The sequence below is a fragment of the Jaculus jaculus genome, chromosome 7 (assembly GCF_020740685.1).
Source record: "Jaculus jaculus isolate mJacJac1 chromosome 7, mJacJac1.mat.Y.cur, whole genome shotgun sequence".
Taxonomy (NCBI): domain Eukaryota; kingdom Metazoa; phylum Chordata; class Mammalia; order Rodentia; family Dipodidae; genus Jaculus; species Jaculus jaculus.
The window spans coordinates 96,840,931-96,860,597 of record NC_059108.1 but is presented as its reverse complement, the minus strand read 5'-3'; the positions used below and the strand labels follow the sequence as shown (position 1 = coordinate 96,860,597).

At 35.8% G+C, this 19,667-nt stretch overlaps 1 non-coding gene across 1 annotated transcript; it reads left to right on the top strand.

Moving 5' to 3' along the window:
- The first annotated feature begins 3,104 nt into the window (after nt 1-3,104).
- On the top strand, nt 3,105-3,211 carry LOC123462420. The gene has a single exon (XR_006638242.1). It is a non-coding gene; the product is annotated as a U6 spliceosomal RNA (small nuclear RNA).
- Nucleotides 3,212-19,667: the final 16,456 nt, after the last annotated feature.

The following is a 19,667-nucleotide window of genomic DNA, read 5'->3' as shown; positions in this document are numbered from 1 at the left end:
ATTTATTTATTTATTTGAGAGCGACAGACACAGAGAGAAAGACAAATAGAGGGAGTTAGAGAGAATGGGCGAGCCAGGGCTTCCATCCTCTGCAAATGAACTCCAGACGCGTGCACCCCCTTGCGCATCTGGCTAACGTGGGACCTGGGGAACTGAGCCTCGAACCGGGGTCCTTAGGTTCACAGGCAGTGCTTAACCGCTAAGCCATCTCTCCAGCCCATGCTTACCTCTTTTGAGAGGCTGTAGTTGTTTCTTCTTAAACTGGTACATAAATGTATTATGTCATCTCTGATATATTCTTGTAACTTACTCTTTGTGTTAAATTGCACTATAATTTATTTTAAAACTACTTGGGATTACCAATCTTGGGCTATAAGAGGGCCTACACCTATTAAATTCTCTCTAAAATAATAAGGGTTATCCTATTTATCTGGTACTGACTTCACTCTCCATTGGAGAATTTGCTTCTCTTTTTCAAATGGACTCAGATCCTGAGGAAAGAATTAGCCAATCCTACCTCACCAGGGCCCAAGCTGAAACCAAGAGTAATTGGGGAAATGAGCAAGAGTTCTGCTTTCTTGGTGAACCTGGTACCATCACAAGGGTGAAGCAGATAGACTCAGAGCACATTCAACTCCTACAAAACCAGATGTCCAGAGACACAGAAGCTCCAAGACCATATCACTGAAGTAGACACAAAATGAACCCAACATGGTTCAAGGAAATTTGCAGAAGAGGGGGCAAAAAGACTGTTAGAACACAAGTTGGGTCATTATGCAGGGAGACATTACCTCTTACCTATAACTGATGGCTAACCCCACAATGCAAGACCCACATTAATGAACTAGGAGGGTCTCTGTGGAGGGGGAAGGACAGGGAGGAGGATAACGATGGTACAAATGTAACTGTATACACACTGCGTACATAACTAGTAAAAAGAAAATTTTCTGGAGGACACTAGAATGAATCACCACCGAGGGATGTTCTCCCCTTTAAATTTCAAACAATTATACACTTAATGCTTATCTGCTTTTGTTGTGATCATTAGAAGAAAGACTATGGGAAGTAATCGGGAAATATAAAGTGCATCACTTTTGCCCTCAGGAAGTCTATAATAAAGCAAACATATTCAGTGATTATAAAATCATAGTGTACCTCAAAATATGTAAAGTATAATTTTATAGACTTAAATAGACTGGGATGATTAATGAAATCAGCAAAATGGAATAAGTAAATTGTTAATATTAATCCATCCTTTTTATCATCCTCACACTTTTTTCTTTGAGTTAATTTGTGTTTCATCTATGTCATAACAGTTTCTACTTCATTTTATTTAGTGCTAGATTACAAATTATCTTGAGTATACCTTAAATTAAAGTATTCTCGTTTTTAAGAAAATATCCAAAGTTCTTATGAGCATCCTGTCTTTAATTGTGTAGAATTATTTTTTCCAGTCTGTGGCTAACAAACATATTAAAGAGTTTTGATGATCCTTTGCTATCAGTGAAATGAAAATTAAACCTGTCTTGATATTTATCTAACAAAGGCCAGAATGGCTAGCTTCAGAAGACAAATAACAACAAACACTGGCATGAATGTAGGAGGAAAGAGTCCCTTACTCACTGATAGGAAGAGTCTAAGTTGATGGAACCACTATGGAGATCAATGTGGGATTTGTCAAAAAGCTAGATGTAGATCTCCCATATGAGCCTGCTATACCACTCCTGGATATATTCCCTATGGGCTCTACAGTCTACTCTGAGATACTTTCTCAGACAAGCTTATTGCTGCTGTATTTACAAGAGCTAAGAAATGGAAACAACCTAAGTGAACATTAACTGCTGAGTGGATAATGAACATGTTAGTACATAAGCACAATGGAGTTTTATTCAGCTATAAAAAATGAAATTATAAAACCTATAAGAAAATGAACAGAGCTGGAAAAATCATAATTAATAAGGACACCCAGACTCAGAAACACAAATGACACAGGTTCTTTCTCATATGTGTTTACTAGATTCAAATTTTTATACTAGTGGATATAAATTGGAATGAGTGTCTGTTGAGGCCAGAAGGCCAGAAAAGGGTAATGGCTTATGCACAAGTTATGCAGGGAAATATCAGAATACAAGGGGAATGAAAATAGAGCAGATAGCAGTGGAAAGGAAAGGTTTAAATAGCAAGGGATTAGGGGAAGGGTGGATGTGAGTGGTGGGATGATGAAAAAGAATTAAGGGCATGTGGATAAATCATATGTAAACTTATCACTTGGTCAGCCAATTTAAAATATAAACTTGAAAAAGTATTCAAATGAAGGTCCCTACCTTCCAGTGCCATGAATGTGCTACTTCTGAATGAGTTGTTGATCAGGGAGGCCAGAGAGGCCCCTAAAACAATATTGGTGATTGCTACTGCTCTTTGTTACCCACAAAACCAAGATGATAAGTTTCTATTACTGAAGACACCACACACTTTGGATGCAGGCTGTAAAGAAACTGAGCTTAAACTGATCTGGAAGCTTCCTCCCTAATGATAACTTTTTTTTTTTTTCCTTTTTGCCTATTTTGTATATGTGGTGTGGTGTGTATGGTGTATGCACATACATGTGCTAATGCAGTGCCCTGGGTACTCCTTTGAGGTCTCTTGTGGGCCCATTGTCACTGGCTAGCTTTCTTTCTAGATGTCAGAAGGTAATGTCATCAACAAAATACCTTCTGTCCTTACTTCATAACTGATCTGCAAATCAAGTTGTGTCAACAGTTGTAATAGCTCATGAGAGTTATGGATGTAAGCAACTGGACTCTGATTGAAATCAAGACCCACTCTACAGGAAGGAAGTTATGTGTGGTATTGTAAACCTGGCAGAAGTTTGTAGCTTGGAACTTAGGGGTACCCAATACTATGTTTTTGCTAATCAGACAGCATGTCAAACTACTTTCTAATTATCTATGTTTGTCCCCATAGAATTGTACTGCTAGCACTTGATCACAGAAGTTTCTTTATGCAAAGGCTAGAAGTTAAAACAGAGATGAACAGCTGTCAATGCTACCAAGAGAAACTAGTGTGTGTTCAGCTCTAAACATGACATCTAAAATATACCCTCAGTGCTCACTTCAACAGCACATATACTAAAATTGAAACGATACAGAGATGATTAGCATGGCCCCTGCACAAGGATGACATGAAAATTCATGAAGTACTCCATATTTTTTGGAAAATTGAATTTCAAAGGGGAAAGTGGGATCGGGAGGGAAGGTATTGCCATGGGATATTTTTTATAATCATGGAAAATGTTAATAAAAATTGAGAAAAAAAAGAAAAGTTAAATGCAAATTTAAAAAATAAAATAAAATATACCCTCAAAAGTTCAGTGAATCTTGCAGAAAAGAAGGTAAAAGAATGTAAGATCAAGAAGATGGGAAGTAGAAGTCTGGCATGCTGTCTTCTGGATATGACAAGTCTGCTACACTCATGAACTCATGCAGTTATGATTTCCTACACATGATTAAGCCTGCCAGTATTTCATTTTGGAATAAGGAATGGGTCTATGAGATCCCCCAATATCTCTCAGCATGAACATTTGCAATTGGTGATTGATGGGAGAGGGGAATAGCTATGTCTTTTGTGGTGCAGCTACTGTGTTTTGTTTTTTTTTTTCCCAGTAAATAACCTTCCACTAATGATCACACAAGACCCTTACGTAAGCTTGTGAGTAAAAAAGAATAAAGTAATTGAACAGAAACAACAGTGCATGAAACTGTAGTATATGTAGGTACAGAAGGGTTTTAGTGGGAGGGGATGTGGGAAGATAGAGGGCACTTGGGGTTAGGAGAATGAGATCAAAATGCATTGTATACGTGTATGGATGTGTCAAAAATAAATAATAATGTATGTAAGGAATGTTGAATTATCCATAGGAATCAGAATTTATTAGGCTGAACAGTTCTTGGACTTCTATAAACTATCAAGATAGCACATCATAAATTTCCTTAAGGGAATCTGGCTGACTATTTACTGCCAGCAGCACTAGAATGGATAGCAAGGCCTAAAGTATTCTTTTCAAACAGCAAATAGCCATGAGGTTATGAGCCCAAAATAGAAAGAGATTAATGTCAAGTGACATGACTAGGCAGAAAATCACAGCTTTGACATGTTGGCGTAAGCTGGTGATGGATTACTTTTATGGCTTCTTTCTAGAAATAGATAACTATGGAGAGTCTATATTTAGGATCCTATTTCTTTATGTTGCTGTTGTTGTTTTGTTTGTTTGTTTTTGTTTTTCAAGGTAGAGTCTCACTCTAACCCAGGCTGACCTGGAATTCACTATGGAATCTTAGGGTGGCCTTGAACTGTGATGATCCTACTACCTCTGCCTCCCAGTGCTAGGATTAAAGGCATGTGCTACCATGCCTGGCTAGGATCCTATTTCTTTCTTTCTTTTTTTTTTTGGTTTTTCGAGGAGGTAGGGTTGCACTCTGGCCCAGGCTGACCTGGAATTAACTCTGTAGTCTCAGGGTGGCCTTGAACTCACGGCGATCCTCCTACCTCTGCCTCCCAAGTGCTGGGATTAAAGGCGTGCGCCACCATGCCCGGCTTAGGATCCTATTTCTTTTTTTTTTTTTTTTTTTTTTTTTAAATTTTATTTATTTATTTGAGAGCGACAGACACAGAGAGAAAGACAGATAGAGGGAGAGAGAGAGAATGGGCGCGCCAGGGCTTCCAGCCTCTGCAAACGAACTCCAGACGCGTGCGCCCCTTGTGCATCTGGCTAACGTGGGACCTGGGGAACCGAGCCTCGAACCGGGGTCCTTAGGCTTCACAGGCAAGCGCTTAACCGCTAAGCCATCTCTCCAGCCCAGGATCCTATTTCTTAATATCATTATAGCCAGTAAAAATGTGTAGGGATAAAAATAAACACAAGTGAAAATCAAGTTTTGTATGTGGGAAAATTTCTTTTTGAAAGGCAAATTAAAATATATTTTGCAAGTATAAATATGTATTTGTAGTAAATTTTTCATATTTAATTTAGAGTTATGGCACCATAAATAAAATTAATAATATTAAACCAGGTATGGTGGCCCATGCCCATATAATCTTAGCACTCAGGTGGCTGATTAGGAGAATCACCATGAGTTCAAAGCAAGCCTTGGCTAGAGTGAGAGAGTGGGATACCAACTCAAAAGAAAAAAAAAAAGAGAGGAAAAAAAAGAAAAAATAAATAAACTAGTAACATGATAGACTATTAATATCTACATAGTGTTATCTCAGAAGAATGAAAATTGAGTCAGTATAATCAATTCATAATGTCATTTTGCTTGTAAAAACAAAAAGAAGTCAGTGGTGTCTTAAAACTCTACATTTAACCATGCAAGGTGGTGCACACCTATAATCCAAGCATTTGAGAAGCAGATGTAGGAGATTTGCTGTGAATTTAAAGCCACCCTTAGACTATGTATTTAATTCCAGGTTAGCCTGGGTTAAAGTAAAATCCTACCTCGAAAAACAAAAACAACAACAACAAAATAATTACAATTAAAATATCTGGTTTTTAAAATGTTTTATTAGTTTTGCACTCAGTGAAAACAGTCAAGCTGGTACCATTTCTGAGCCTCCTCCCTGTCCTCCCCTCCACAGGGACCCACCTTGTTGGGGGATATGGGTCATGCATTGTGGGATTAGCCATCTGTTATGGGTAGGAAGAAATGTCTCTGTATATTATGACCCAATGTGTGGCTCTGACATTCTTTCTGTCCCTCTTCCTCAAATTTCCCTTAGCCATGTGGGGTTCATTTTAGGTCTGCTTCAGTGATGAGGTTTTGGGAGCCTCTGTGTCTCTGGATATCTGGTTGGTAGGAGCTGATTGATCTGTGTGTCTATCTCCTTCACCCTTGTACTGGTGCCAGGTTCACCAAGAAAACAGCACTCTTGCTTGTTTCCCCAGTTATTCGTAGTTTCAGCTGGGGCCCTTTTGAAGTATGATGGGGTGGTTCTCCCCTTAGGATCTACATGTATCTGAAAAAGAGAAGCAGATTCTCTGACAGAGAGTAAAGTTTGCTCAAGACAAGTGAGATAACTATTATTATTATTATTATTAGTTTTTCTAGGTAGGGTTTCACTCTAGCTCAGGCTGACCTGGAATTTACTATGTAATCTCAGGATGGCCTCAAACTCATGGCGATCCTCTTACCTCTACCTCCTGAGTGCTGGGATTAAAGGCCTGCGCCACCATGCCCAGAAACCATTATTTTTTAGGGAGAGTTTAATAGGTATAGATCCTCTTTTAGCCCACCATGTGTGGGAGCTTGATAATGGAGAGCAGGCTTATTTATTAATTGGTTCTGACTTGTTCCCAAGCTCTAGCTATGGAATCCATTCCACTGAGCAAATCAGTTGGCTAAGTCAAGAGTAGTTGGTTTCTCACCAGGGCTGTGTGCCACTATTGCACTTGTGTGAGCATCATGTCAAGTTGTTTGCTGCTAAGTAGGTTAGACCATGAGTTGAGTGACAAGTTTTTGTTTCTTTTGTTGTTAAATATATTTTGCTTTACTATACTGTATTTAAATATTCTGTATTCAAAGCTTTATTCCAATATTGGGCTTGCCATTCAATAAGAATTAGTCACGAACAGTTTACCAAAATCATTAAGTATTATTTAGTAGAATAAATTGAGTTCAGGATCACCAGAGATATATGCTGTAGTAATCTTACTCTTTCTGTAGATCTAGAGCATTATCGCAGTAGAAATCTGATCTGCATATGGAAGAAGTTAAAGAGAGGTGCAGACCTCATGTATGTCTAGGTTCCTTCCTGTTAATCCAGTTGGAAAGCATTTTACACCTGGGATGTTTCCTTAAAATACTTATGACACTATTTCATGCCTAAAGGATATTTCCACCTGACCATAGCTGATATCTACTATATAACTTTTGCAACGAGTGTGAAGAAAGAGACCACCACTCAACTAGGACTTATTTTTTGAGATGGAGGAATAAAACATCATAAGAACATTAATTTTTTTTAATTTAAATTATTTATTTATTTATTTGAGAGTGACAGACACAGAGAGAAAGACAGATAGAGGGAGAGAAAGAGAATGGGCATGCCAGGGCTTCCAGCCTCTGCAAACGAACTCCAGATGTGTGCGCCCCCTTGTGCATCTGGCTAACGTGGGACCTGGGGAAGCAAGCCTCGAACCGGGGTCCTTAGGCTTCACAGGCAAGCGCTTAACCACTAAGCCATCTCTCCAGCCCAGAACATTAATTTTTAAAGGATTACTAGATCAACTCTGGATAGGTCTGAAATTGGGTTTGAGAATTCAGTATTTTAATATTTCCATTGTTTCATACAATATATGTATATAGATAAGCATATATGCATATTATATTTCTCATACCTATTTTCTTAATAACATACATTAAGTAATCTATGATCATTTTTTGTATTAATGTAAAAATATTAGGCAATACAAAATGTGTTAAATTGCCAAGTATTATAAATGGAAACCCATTGTTGGGTTCTGTAAGTTAGAGGTCCATGGCAGCAGTTCAGTGAAAAGTCACAGTAGGTATCTGAAATGCTGTACCAGTATGCCAACTTCCAGTCATCAGTTTGAAATAACTTCTATTTTTCTACACAGTGAAACATTAACTCCATTACAAGGATATATCTGAACATTTTACAAATCTTCATATTTCTACCTATAATACATAAGCATGATTTTGTAATGGCAAGTACTAACATTATTGTAACTTTTAAAAACTTTTACTTATTATTTGCAAGCAGGGAGGGAAAGGTAGAAGATAGCCAAAAGGGAAAGAGAGAGAGAGAGAGAGAGCACATCTGGCTTTATGTTGGTACTGGGTATTTGAACCTGGGCCATCAGGTTCTCAAGAAAGTACTTTAATCACTAATCTATCTCCCCAATTATTTTAATTTCTTCTTATATTCATTCAGTAGTAAACTTTTGAAGTTGGTAGATTTTACATAAAAATATCACATGGGGATAGGATTCACTGTTTAATAGTAAGGCTAGCCAGATGATAGATTGACAGATGGATAGGTGATTGATATGCTATATATTATATATCATATATATGTTATATTCTCTCTATACAAAGACTATATCCAAGAAATATTAATTTATCAAATACTATTTTATTGCTTCACATACTTAAAAAGGTACAAATAGAAACATGGGCCTTCTAAAGTAAATATATGTATTGTTATCATCGATAGGAGTAGTATCAGATAGACAATTTGTTGTTAACTTTCCACTAGACAATGATTTCTATTGAGAACAATGAAATGGAAACAGCAGATGTTAACTCATAGATTTTTTGGCAACTGGAGGTGGAGCAGCTGAGAGACATGACATTTTGGAGCAACGATGAAAAAAGGAACAGGAATATTTATCACAACCATCGTCAGTACTGCCTTTGGAGTCACTAGTCTACACACGTTAGGGATTGTGGTAGAGAAAAAGATTTCCCCAACAAACTCAACATCCACAAAAATCATATAGACTACTTTCACATTGTATGTGAACTTTAAATTCCATAAAATACTTCAATTTTTTAGACTTTTGAGTGGTGAATTCAGCTTCAAATATAGATAAATAGAATTTTCTAGGTCAGATGCTCAGAAGAAATATTGAAATGTTTAGTCACAAATGTATTCCTCCCAGCAAACAAAAGAGTCCTCCAGAATATGTAAAATATTGTCACTAACTTCAGTCAAATAATGCCAGCATTATACTCATTTCCTATTCAGAGCATTATTAGCTATTAGTTAATATATAACCTTTAAACTTGGCACCATCATACAGCAGACTGGATCAGAGCCTTCCAGTAAGAGAGGACAGATGGAACTGAGCTGATATAAGTAGATTGAAAGAAGAGAAAACATAAAGGCTTCCCCAGATGAGATAATTATGTAGTAAATGGGTTAAGATTGCTAATGAGACTGCTGAATCATCAGGGAAAGTCTAAATTGGAATCAGGTCAGTTTATAGAGCAAGGAAAAAATATAATGAATATTTAGGAAATACTGTCAAGAAAACATGCATAAAAATTAAAAAATTTGTGCTCATCAAAAGTCAGATGGTTAAACATGAAGTTTTTTTTTTCCTTTATACTACCACTAAAATCAATGTCATATTATGTCAGGGAGTTAGCAATTGCTAATAACCTGCAGTGGAGAAAAATGTTAAGACAGTTGGCCTCTTCTCAGATATTTACAGATTAGTTTATGATACACACTCATATAGGTATATATGTGTACATATAAGAAAATATGTTCATATATATGTACATGTACATACATATATACAATATATAACATATTAAAATACATGGGCAGCATAAAATGAGATAATGAATATTTGGCCCACAATGTTCATTAAAATGATACACCTTCACAATGATCTGTAATTTAAGTTTGAAGTCTTCACTGATTCATTGTGTAAGATGTAAGCATTAATTATTTTTCAAATGTTCATTATTTTTTATTTATGGAGGAGAAAATTAAAAAAAAACTACAAACATTAAAAAGAATTGTACAAAATACTGAGAATGTATATTACTGTACTAATGCGTAAATGTAATAAAATGCTATTTAATCAGTAGTAATTAACTGCTTTCCCACAAATTAAGTAATATTTTATAATGTGAACCTGGCATGAAAACATTGTTCTTCTAAAAGTAATGATTTTGAAAACTATAACTTATTTTTTAAAGATTAATGTAAATGAGGATATAGTTCATTGATTGTTCACTTGCCTAGCATGATGAAGACCTAGGTTAGATGCCAGAAGCACATTCAGGTTCACTGAGATGAACTTCCAAACCAGGCACACTTATGGAAGGAAGGGATTTATTGAAGCTTACAGACCCAGAGGAAGTTATATAATGGTAGAAGAAGCTGGCCTGCTTTCACAAATCCAAGGAGAGAGAAAGAAAGAGAGAGAGAGAATGAGAGAAGCCATAAGCCAAAAGCTACACTATACAGAAAACTTCAGGAACTCCAGATAGACCTAGGAACTTTGAACATCTTTAGATTGTAATTTCAAACCCACCACTATACCTTAGGGCTGAACCCTAAGATGCACCCAGTGATACTGCCTTCAGCCAGGTGGCTGCAGATGCAAACTACAAACTAATAAAACACTGAATATATTGGAGGTCATATATTCAAGCTACCACACCTAGTATGGACAAAGATCTAGGTTAGACACTAGAAGAGCCTAGAACAAAATAAAAAAAAAAATCCTCTTTAGCTGTGTTCCATAACTATGTATAGCAGGGCCTAATGAGTGTCTAATCCACATCAATATGCCCATATTATTTATTTCTACAATTTCATGTACACTACAATTTCACGTACACATCTTCCCGTACTAGAGGAAGACACTACTCTACAGAAAATAGCTAATCCTATAGCTAGACTGTGGATAACCTTCCATGGATTCTATGAGGTGATAAGTATATGAAGTCATGAACACATATCAAAAGAGAGAGACTCTTACATGGAGATACATGGAGAGGGCACTTTTAAGAATACAATAATGAAGAAAAGAGTGGATTAAAATATACTATATACAAAAACAAAACATGAATACATAAGACATGAATAAATGAGCAATGCATAAACAAAATGTAAGTTTAATAAGAACATGATATATATGCATAGTAGGAAAGCATCCTATCCCAAATATGTTTTTTATTATAAGAAAAACATATGATGAAAGAGGAAGAAAATGCCTCTCTACAAATTACAGAGTAAGAAGAAACCAACCCTTTCCAATACCACCTCAGACTTAAAACATTTAAAAAAAAGTGTTTTTTATTGTTCATTTTAATTAATTTATTTGAGAGTGACAGAGAGAAAAAGAGAGAGGGGGGAGGGAGAGAGAGAGAGAGAGAGAATGGGCATGCCAGGGCCTCCAGCCACTGCAAACAAACTCCAGATGCATGCTCCCCTTTGTGCATCTGGCTTCTTAAGTGGGTCCTAGGGAAATGAGACTCAAACCAGGGTCCTTAGACTTCACAGGCAAGCACTTAAATGCTAAGCCATCTCTCCAGCCCACACTTAAAATTATTATAACTGAGAAAAGCAAATACATTCTTTAGGTCAATTAACTTTTAGCAAATATGTTATGGTATAGTAATTTTATAAAACATAATAATTTTATAGACATAAATAATATGAATCACATCATTACAAAACTTTATAACAGGGGGATAGTGAGGGGTAGGCTGGTTTGGTGGCCTCTGTGCCCAGACTGGCTTGCTTGGGGCCTGTATGATTGGGGTGGGTGAGCTACAGCTTTGTTTGAAACCTGTGTGCTGAGACCAGGTGAGGTGCCAGAGTGTCTGGGGCCTGTGTACTCAGACAGAGAATTCTAACAATTTCTTCAAGCTTGGAGATAACACATTATACTGGAATACCCAAACTGTCAAAACTATGACTGCAGCCCTAATGCCCAAGACTATGCTAAGGCTGATTACATTTTCAACCTCTACAACCTGGACATCTGTTGATACAACACATTCCCACTCCAAGTCAGATCAAACCCAAAACAGAACACTCACTGAAGACATCTGCAGAGCATTTCACCCCAATTCTATACTATACACATTCATTTCAGTAGCCCTTGGAATCTTCTCCAAAATATATCTTAGATAAGAGCATAAATCATGCCTCCATATATTCAGGAAAATTGACATAACTTATATAACATATCTGACCACAGTGCATTAAAGTTAGATATTAATAACAAAAGAAACAACAGGAATTAAACCAACTACCAGAGACTAAACAACATGATATTAAATAACAAATGGGTCATGGAAGAAATCAAAAAGGAAACTGTAAAATACCTATAACTGTATAGTAACAAATACACAACATAGCAGGCCTTATAAAAGAAGTGCTTCGGGCTGGAGAGATGGCTTAGCGGTTAAGCGCTCGCCTGTGAAGCCTAAGGACCCCGGTTCGAGGCTCGGTTCCCCAGGTCCCACGTTAGCCAGATGCACAAGGGGGTGCACGCGTCTGGAGTTCGTTTGCAGAGGCTGGAAGCCCTGGCGCGCCCATTCTCTCTCTCTCCCTCTATCTGTCTTTCTCTCTGTGTCTGTTGCTCTCAAATAAATAAATAAAAAATATTTAAAAAAAAAAAAAGAAGTGCTTCATAACAAAGACAGAGAAATATCAAATTAATAACGTAATCATTCACATAAGGTGTTGATAAAACAAGAATAATCCAACCTAAGAGTTCCAGATTAAAAAAAGAAGAGATCAAAGCTGAAATTAATGATTGGGAACTAAAAAATGATGAAATTAAGAGCTGATTGTTTGGAAAAAAAAACAATATTGATAAGCCATTGGACAATTTGAAGAAAGACAAAAGAAAGGGAAATCACAAGTAATAAAATTTGAAATGAATGAAAGTGGAAGAATCATTAGAACATATTTTCAAGACCTCTACTCCACAAAATTGGATAACCTGGAGAGAAATGGATGAATTTTTAGACATACTAACTAAATTCAGAACATATAAATCTCCTAAACAAACCCATTATATCCATCAAGATTGAAAATATAATCAAAAAATATCCCAAAAGGAAGAACCCAGGACCTGATGTATTCTCAGCCAAATTCTATCACATCTTCATGGAAGAACTGAAACCACTTTTTTTCAAGCTTTCTCACATAATCAGAGTACAGGAAATGCTTCCCAACTCCGTCTATGTAGCTAGCATCACTTAATGATAAAAGTAGACAGATATACAAGAAAATAAAACTATACACCTATATCTATGATGAACTTAGATGCAAGGATCTTGAACAAAATCCTTGCAAATGCATTTCAACAACACATTCAAAGCATTATCTACCTCAAGCAGACATTTGTACATAATGTATGAAAAATACACGATATATGCCATATAGTTAGCAATTCATTCTATGGGCTGTTAAAACATATTTATGTACATATTAACAGAAACATGAAAAAGTTATTTTCCCTAAGAAACAAATTTAGTTTTAGTTTTTTCTTTATTTCTGAAGTTAGTTATTTTTATTTTCTTTTGTTCCAGATAATTTCACACCTATCAAATTATGGACAGATATATTTTTAAATTAAAATCTAAATAATGCATTACAATCATATTTAAAAGTTGACTTTGAAAAATAAAATACAGTTTCTTGTAATTGTTGATCATAAATTCCTAAAATTTTTATTAATAAATACTTTCCAACTTAGTTCAGTTTTTTAATTTCATATAAATTAGTTTTATTTCATTTTGGATTATAAAAATTAGACATTTTATTCACTTCTTTGATCTTATTAATTGTGGGGACAGTGTTAAGTGCTAGAGATAAAAATATAAAAAGGCAAACACTACTTCCAGAGGGGTTCATTGTCCAAGAGGATTAATATAATTTAAAAAAGTACATTAACAGACATTATGATTTTGAATTTATAAACACTGCAGATTCTATATTGATCCTGTTTTAAAACATTATTTCTAATATTTAAGACTAGATGCTTGGACATATGTTAGCAATTTTCCCCAGTAACTCATATAGCACCTTATGGCACTAGGTGAGCTAACTGGGGACTGAATCTTGCAGATTCCAGCCAGGTCACTCCATGTTCTGTACCAACACCATATGGTATCTTTGGTAAGATCTTACCAGTAATATTTGGTGGATCATTAAGTAATCTGACAAAAATACATCTTCTTTGGGGAAATCTTGTAGGCCTTCCTGATTAATAGCTCATTGTGGATGCTAATCACTTCCTAGTACTGGGAGTTACAGACCAGAGCCAAGGAAAATAAGGAAGAAAAACATAGGTAATATAAAAGAGATAGAGAAAAGAGAAAGAGAGAGAGAAACAGTAGAAGATTAAGGTTAGCCTTCATCATAACCTCTTCAGGGCCCTGTGATTCAGGTGTTTACTCTAAGGACCTGATGAAGGTTCAACTATTTACTCTGTCTTTTAGGATATAGAATTTTAGGGTACCATTGTCATTTGGGTCCAGTTTTGTGTCCCCCAACCCCATCCTTACCAACCCCTCCCACTCTACCCACCCCATTGTCTGGACAAACTGGAAAGGAAGAAGTTAAGTTAGCCCTATTCACAGACAACATGATTCTATACATGACAGACCCAATAACCTCCATCTCAAAACTTTATTTTTATTTTTATTTTTTATTAATTAGTTTTGTACTCGGTGAATACAGTCAAGTTGGTACCATTGTTAGGCTCGTCCATGTCCTACCCCCTCCCCTTGTGCCCTCTTTGTTGAGATATATGGGTCATGCATTGTGGAGTTAGCCCACAGTTAGTGGTAGGAGAAATGTCTCTGCATATCATTACCCAATGTGTGGCTCTGACATTCTTTCTGCCCCCTCTTCCACAAAATATCCCTGAGCCATATTGGGTTCATTTTTGGTCTGTTTCAGTGATGAGGTGTAGGGATCCTCTGTGTCTCTAAATTTCTGATTTGGTAGGAGTTGATTGTTCTCAGCAAAGTAGCAGGATATAAAATCAGTACCCAAAAATCAGTAGCCTCTCTCTATGCAAAAGACAAAGGCACAGAGAAAGAAATAATGACATTGTCCCATTTTCAATAATAACAACAATAAAGTACCTTGAAAGATGTGAAAGACCTATAGAAACAAACAAACAAACCAAAAAAAAAGTCATGAAAGAAATTAAGGAGTTGAGTAAATGGAAAGATCTCCCATGCCCCTGGATAGGCAAAGTTAACTATGTGAAAATGGCAATCTTACCAAAGGCAATATAGAGATTTAATGCAATACCAATCAAAATCCCAACATTTTTCTGCACAGAGATATAAAAAATTATCTCAAAATTCATATGGAATGGCAGAAGGCCTCATATATCCAAGCATATGCTCAGCAAAAGAAATACCTCTGGAGGCATCACCATACATGATCTAAAGCTATATTACAAATTCATAGTAATAAAAACAACGTGGTATTGACAGAAAAACAGGATTATAGACCAGTGGAACAGAATCCAGGATCTGGGCTTTGGGTTAAGTAACTACAGTTCAGTGATATTTGGCAAATGCTAACAATGTAGGCTAGAAAGAGGACAGCATCTTCAGCAAATTGTTCTGGACAAACTGGATAACCATATGCAGAAAAATGAAACTTGATCCACAGATCTTGCCTGGGCAAAAATTAAGTCCAAAGAGATGAAAGTCCTCAATATAAGACCAGAAACACAGCTACAACTAGAAAAGAAAAGGAGGGATTTTCCATGATATAGGGGTGAGAAAAACTTCTTGAACAAAACCCCAGTAGCTCAGGAACTTAAACAATCACTCAACCATTGGAATCTCATGAAGCTGAAAAGTTTCTTCACAGACAAACATACAATAAACAGAGCCAATAGACTGCCCACAGAATGGGAGAAAATTTTTGCTGGATATCTAACTGACAGAGGCCTAATTTCTAATTTCAAATTTCAAAGAACTAAAAAACCTTAACAACAAAGTCAAACAACCCACTCACAAAATATGACAAAGAACTGGACAGGGATTTTTCAGAGGAAAAAATACATATGGCAAACACGCATTTAAGAAAATGTTTATCATCCCTAATCATCAGGGAAATGGAAATTAAAACAACCATAAGATTCTACCTTATCCCAGTAAGGATAGCAAACATTAACAAATCAAATGAAAACAAATTCTGGCAAGGATGTGGATAAATAGGAACCCTCATTCACTATTGGTGGAAATTTAAGATGGTACAACCATTACAGAAAGCAATATGGAGATTCCTAAAAAGGTTGACTATAGAGTTACCAACAGACCCAGTTATTCCCTTACTGGGCATTTACCCCAAAACTCCTACCTCAGTTCAGAGTGGTTTGTTCAGCCATGTTTAATAGCTGCTCAATTAAAAATAGCTAAGAGCTGGAATCAACCCAGATGTCCACCATTAGATGAATTGATAACCAAGATGTGGAATTCTACACAGTAGCAAGGGAAAATGACATAATGAAATTTGTATGTTCATAATGCTTCGGATTCCTTTGTTAAATACAAAAGTTCTCAGATATAACCAAGTAAAATATAAGTAAATTATGGCACACTTTTTAATAGGTCATTTAAAAAATATAGTTATTTTACATCTTTTTGTTTAGTGGATATCTATGAATTATTTCCTCAACAAAATAATCATATTACACAATAGAATGAAAATTTTCCATGTACCCTTTAAGCTACTTTGAAGTATTTCCCTGCTTATCATGCTTTTCCACACCTGTATTACTTATACACATAAGTACGCTAATTGTATCAAATGTCAAATGCATGCATATACTAATTTTCTATATAATAATTATGCTGTTTATAATTTTAGCTTTTTCTTATAGAATTCTTATACATCCATTAAAGGTTTGTTTTTAGAATTTATAATTATAAACATCTTGGAAATGTAATAAAATTCTGCTATACCTTGTCCTTTGTTGAAGCAATGCAGAAAATGTTTAATACTACTTTATGTGTAAATTTAATGTATTAACAAGACTTTGTTTTTCCTAAGCATATAAAATAATTGTAAACATATTATGTTCAATTCAACATACTTATTTGGTGAATAAGACATTCATTGCATAAAAATAATATCGCCCTTTATTAGAAGCAACAAATGAATTTTATTTAAATTTGTGATCTGACAGCAAAAAAAAAAAAAAAGACAAAAGGAAAGAGAAGCCATCAAAGAAGATAAGAAACAAGTTATTTGAAATTGGAAGAGGAATGGAGGGGGGTCTAGACAAGATAATGGTAGGGAATTATGATCAAGATAACCTCTATGCATGTATGAAAATCATCTCTAAAAGTTTTCAAAAATGAAGGGTTTTGGATGGTGTTCAAGAGCATGATACCAGAAGTGTTAAATTCCCATATTACTCCCAACAGTTTGTCTTAGAGAAGTAAATATACTTGTACCTCAATGGTCTTATTTGTAAAAATGATTATAACGCTAACCTAAGGCATGTGAAGTCCTGACCACAGGCCCTGGAATGTAGTAAATACTCAGCAAACACCACTCTAAGGTGGGTGCGACTTTTTCCCCTTTAGCCCATATAGCTTCATTTCACAGGAGAAATGCCACCTTTTTAAAAATATTTTATTTTTTGAATTATTTATTTGAGAGAGAGAAAGAGGGAGAAAAAGAAAAAGAGAGGGCACATCAGGGCACCACTGCAAAGGAACTCCAGATGCATGTGCCACCTGTGCATCTGGCTTACATGGGTACTGGGAAATAGAATTGAGGTCCTTTGGCTTTGCAAGCAAGCACCTTAACCTCTAAGCTATCCCTCCAGCCCCTAGAAATGCCACCTTTAATCCTTTTATAGATTAGCTTCAATTTTCCTCACTTGCAAAGTAACATACCACACAGCTATCCAAGACTGACTGATCATATAAAACACCTCTAGTTTTGAGCAGTGGTCAGAAGCCACATAGTTCTGCATCTGGCCCCAGTAGTCACCACACACATCCAGATCCAGAACTGGCTTGTCCGCTTGCTTTTATATTCCTGTAGTTTCCATGTGAGGTAGTCTGTAAAGGAACTTCTTACCACAGTGAGCATTGGTCTCCTTACAGCAGAGCCCAACTCTCTTGGTCTGCAGGGCTGCTGTCAAAGAATACCATACACTGAATAGCTAACATCATAAACATTTTCCCTTGCAGTTCTGGAGGCTAGGAAGTCCAAGATGAAGGCATCAGCACAGCCAGTTCTTATTTTGAGCCCCCTCACATGTGAAAGACTTTTTTATAACCCTCTTAAGGCTAAGAAAGAACATCTTCCTAAAAGGTCTTTTAGGTGATTTTTTATTATCTAGTATTTATTCATAATCATAAGCTCAACTCCCAATAAGCTTGGAAGAGAATTAAAAGAAAATATGGATCCCAATTAATTGGGATGAGAATACAAGGATTATAAGGGTAGAGAGGTACTATCCTAAAATAAAAATGAAAAGAAATAAAAAAAGAGACACATCAGCATAATATATAAAAAACAGCTGTTGAGATAATTTTCTTTATATAAACTAGAGTTTTCATGTTTAATCATTGAAATTTTTCATATAAATTTTTAATACAAAGATTGTTTTGATTTTGATCAAGAACAGTTTCCAGTAATATCTATTTTTCATTCAACATTGTTTGAAACCTCAAAGCAGTAACTTATAAAAGGTAATACATAAATTAAATATATCTGTATGTTATAAACAGTGGGTATGGGTATAAAAGACAACCAATAATTAAGAATAAAGGCCAGGGCTGGACGGATGGCTTAGCAGTTAAGCACTTGTCTGTGAAGCCTAAGAATGCTGGTTCGAGGCTTGATTCCCCAGGACCCAGGTTAGCCAGATGCACAGGAGGCACATGCGTATGGAGTTCATTTGCAGTGGCCAGAGGCCTTGACATGCCCATTCTCTCTCACTCTCTCTGCCTCTTTTTCTGTCTGTCACATTCAAATAAATAAATAAACATAAAACAAAAAAAAAATAATAAAATAGGTCTGGAGAGATGGCTTAGCAGTTAAATGCTTGCCTGTGAAGCCTAAGGACCCCGGTTTGAGGCTCAGTTCCCCAGGTCCCACGTTAGCCAGATGCACAAGGGGGTGCACGTGTCTGGAGTTCATTTGCAGAGGCTGGAAGCCCTGGCGCACCCATTCTCTCTCTCTCCCTCTATCTGTCTTTCTCTCTGTGTCTGTTGCTCTCAAATAAATAAATAAATAAAAATTTAAAAAAATAAATAAATAAATAAAATAGAATAAAGGCTAAGAAGAAAACAATGAAAACTAAATATAATAAAGGGGCTTTTGAAGTTTAAAACTGCCTAAAATATATCAAGTACTGATAAATTATGTACCTGCCCTCTGTGTTTTAAAGTGTGAGTTATAATCACTTGGTACATCATCTTAGTGTGGTCAAACAACATTTTTTTTAAAACAGTAAAGTGGAATAGAATATATATTTTAGAAGTCATCACCTTAATTCTTCTAGTAAGAAAATTCTTTATTTACTATTATTTGTAATTCATTTTAACATCATTTTATGGTCTAGGACAAGAATATAGGTTTCTGTTCTCAATGTGATAACATAGTGAGATATGAGTACCAGTTTTGAGAGTTACTACTTTGTCTCTATCAATCACAGCAATGCATGTGTTAAGTACAATTAACAATGCCAAACTATAGAACTAAAATTGACTTTCAGATTTCCAGAATTTTATATTTAATAACTTGCATATACTAGTCTTGATCCTGAGATTCTGAGCATAACAAAACATTACGTGTTTATTTCCTGTGTTTTTGTTTTGTTTAATTTAATTTTGTCTTTTGAGACAGGATCTCATATAGTGTAGACTGGCCTTGAACTCACTATGTTGTTGATCACCTCATCCTGCTGATTCTACCTTCAGAGAGTTGGGATTACAGGGAAGCATATCCACATCAGGCTAAAATCTCAGAATCTCAAATGTTCTTTCCCAAATACTTGTTGTTTTAAACATTTTTTGGTTCTTTTTTTATGTCATTGTAAAATTTATATTGCTGAGATTTCTGTTTCAAGGCACATATTACATAGAACAGCCAACAAGAAGATCAACAAGACA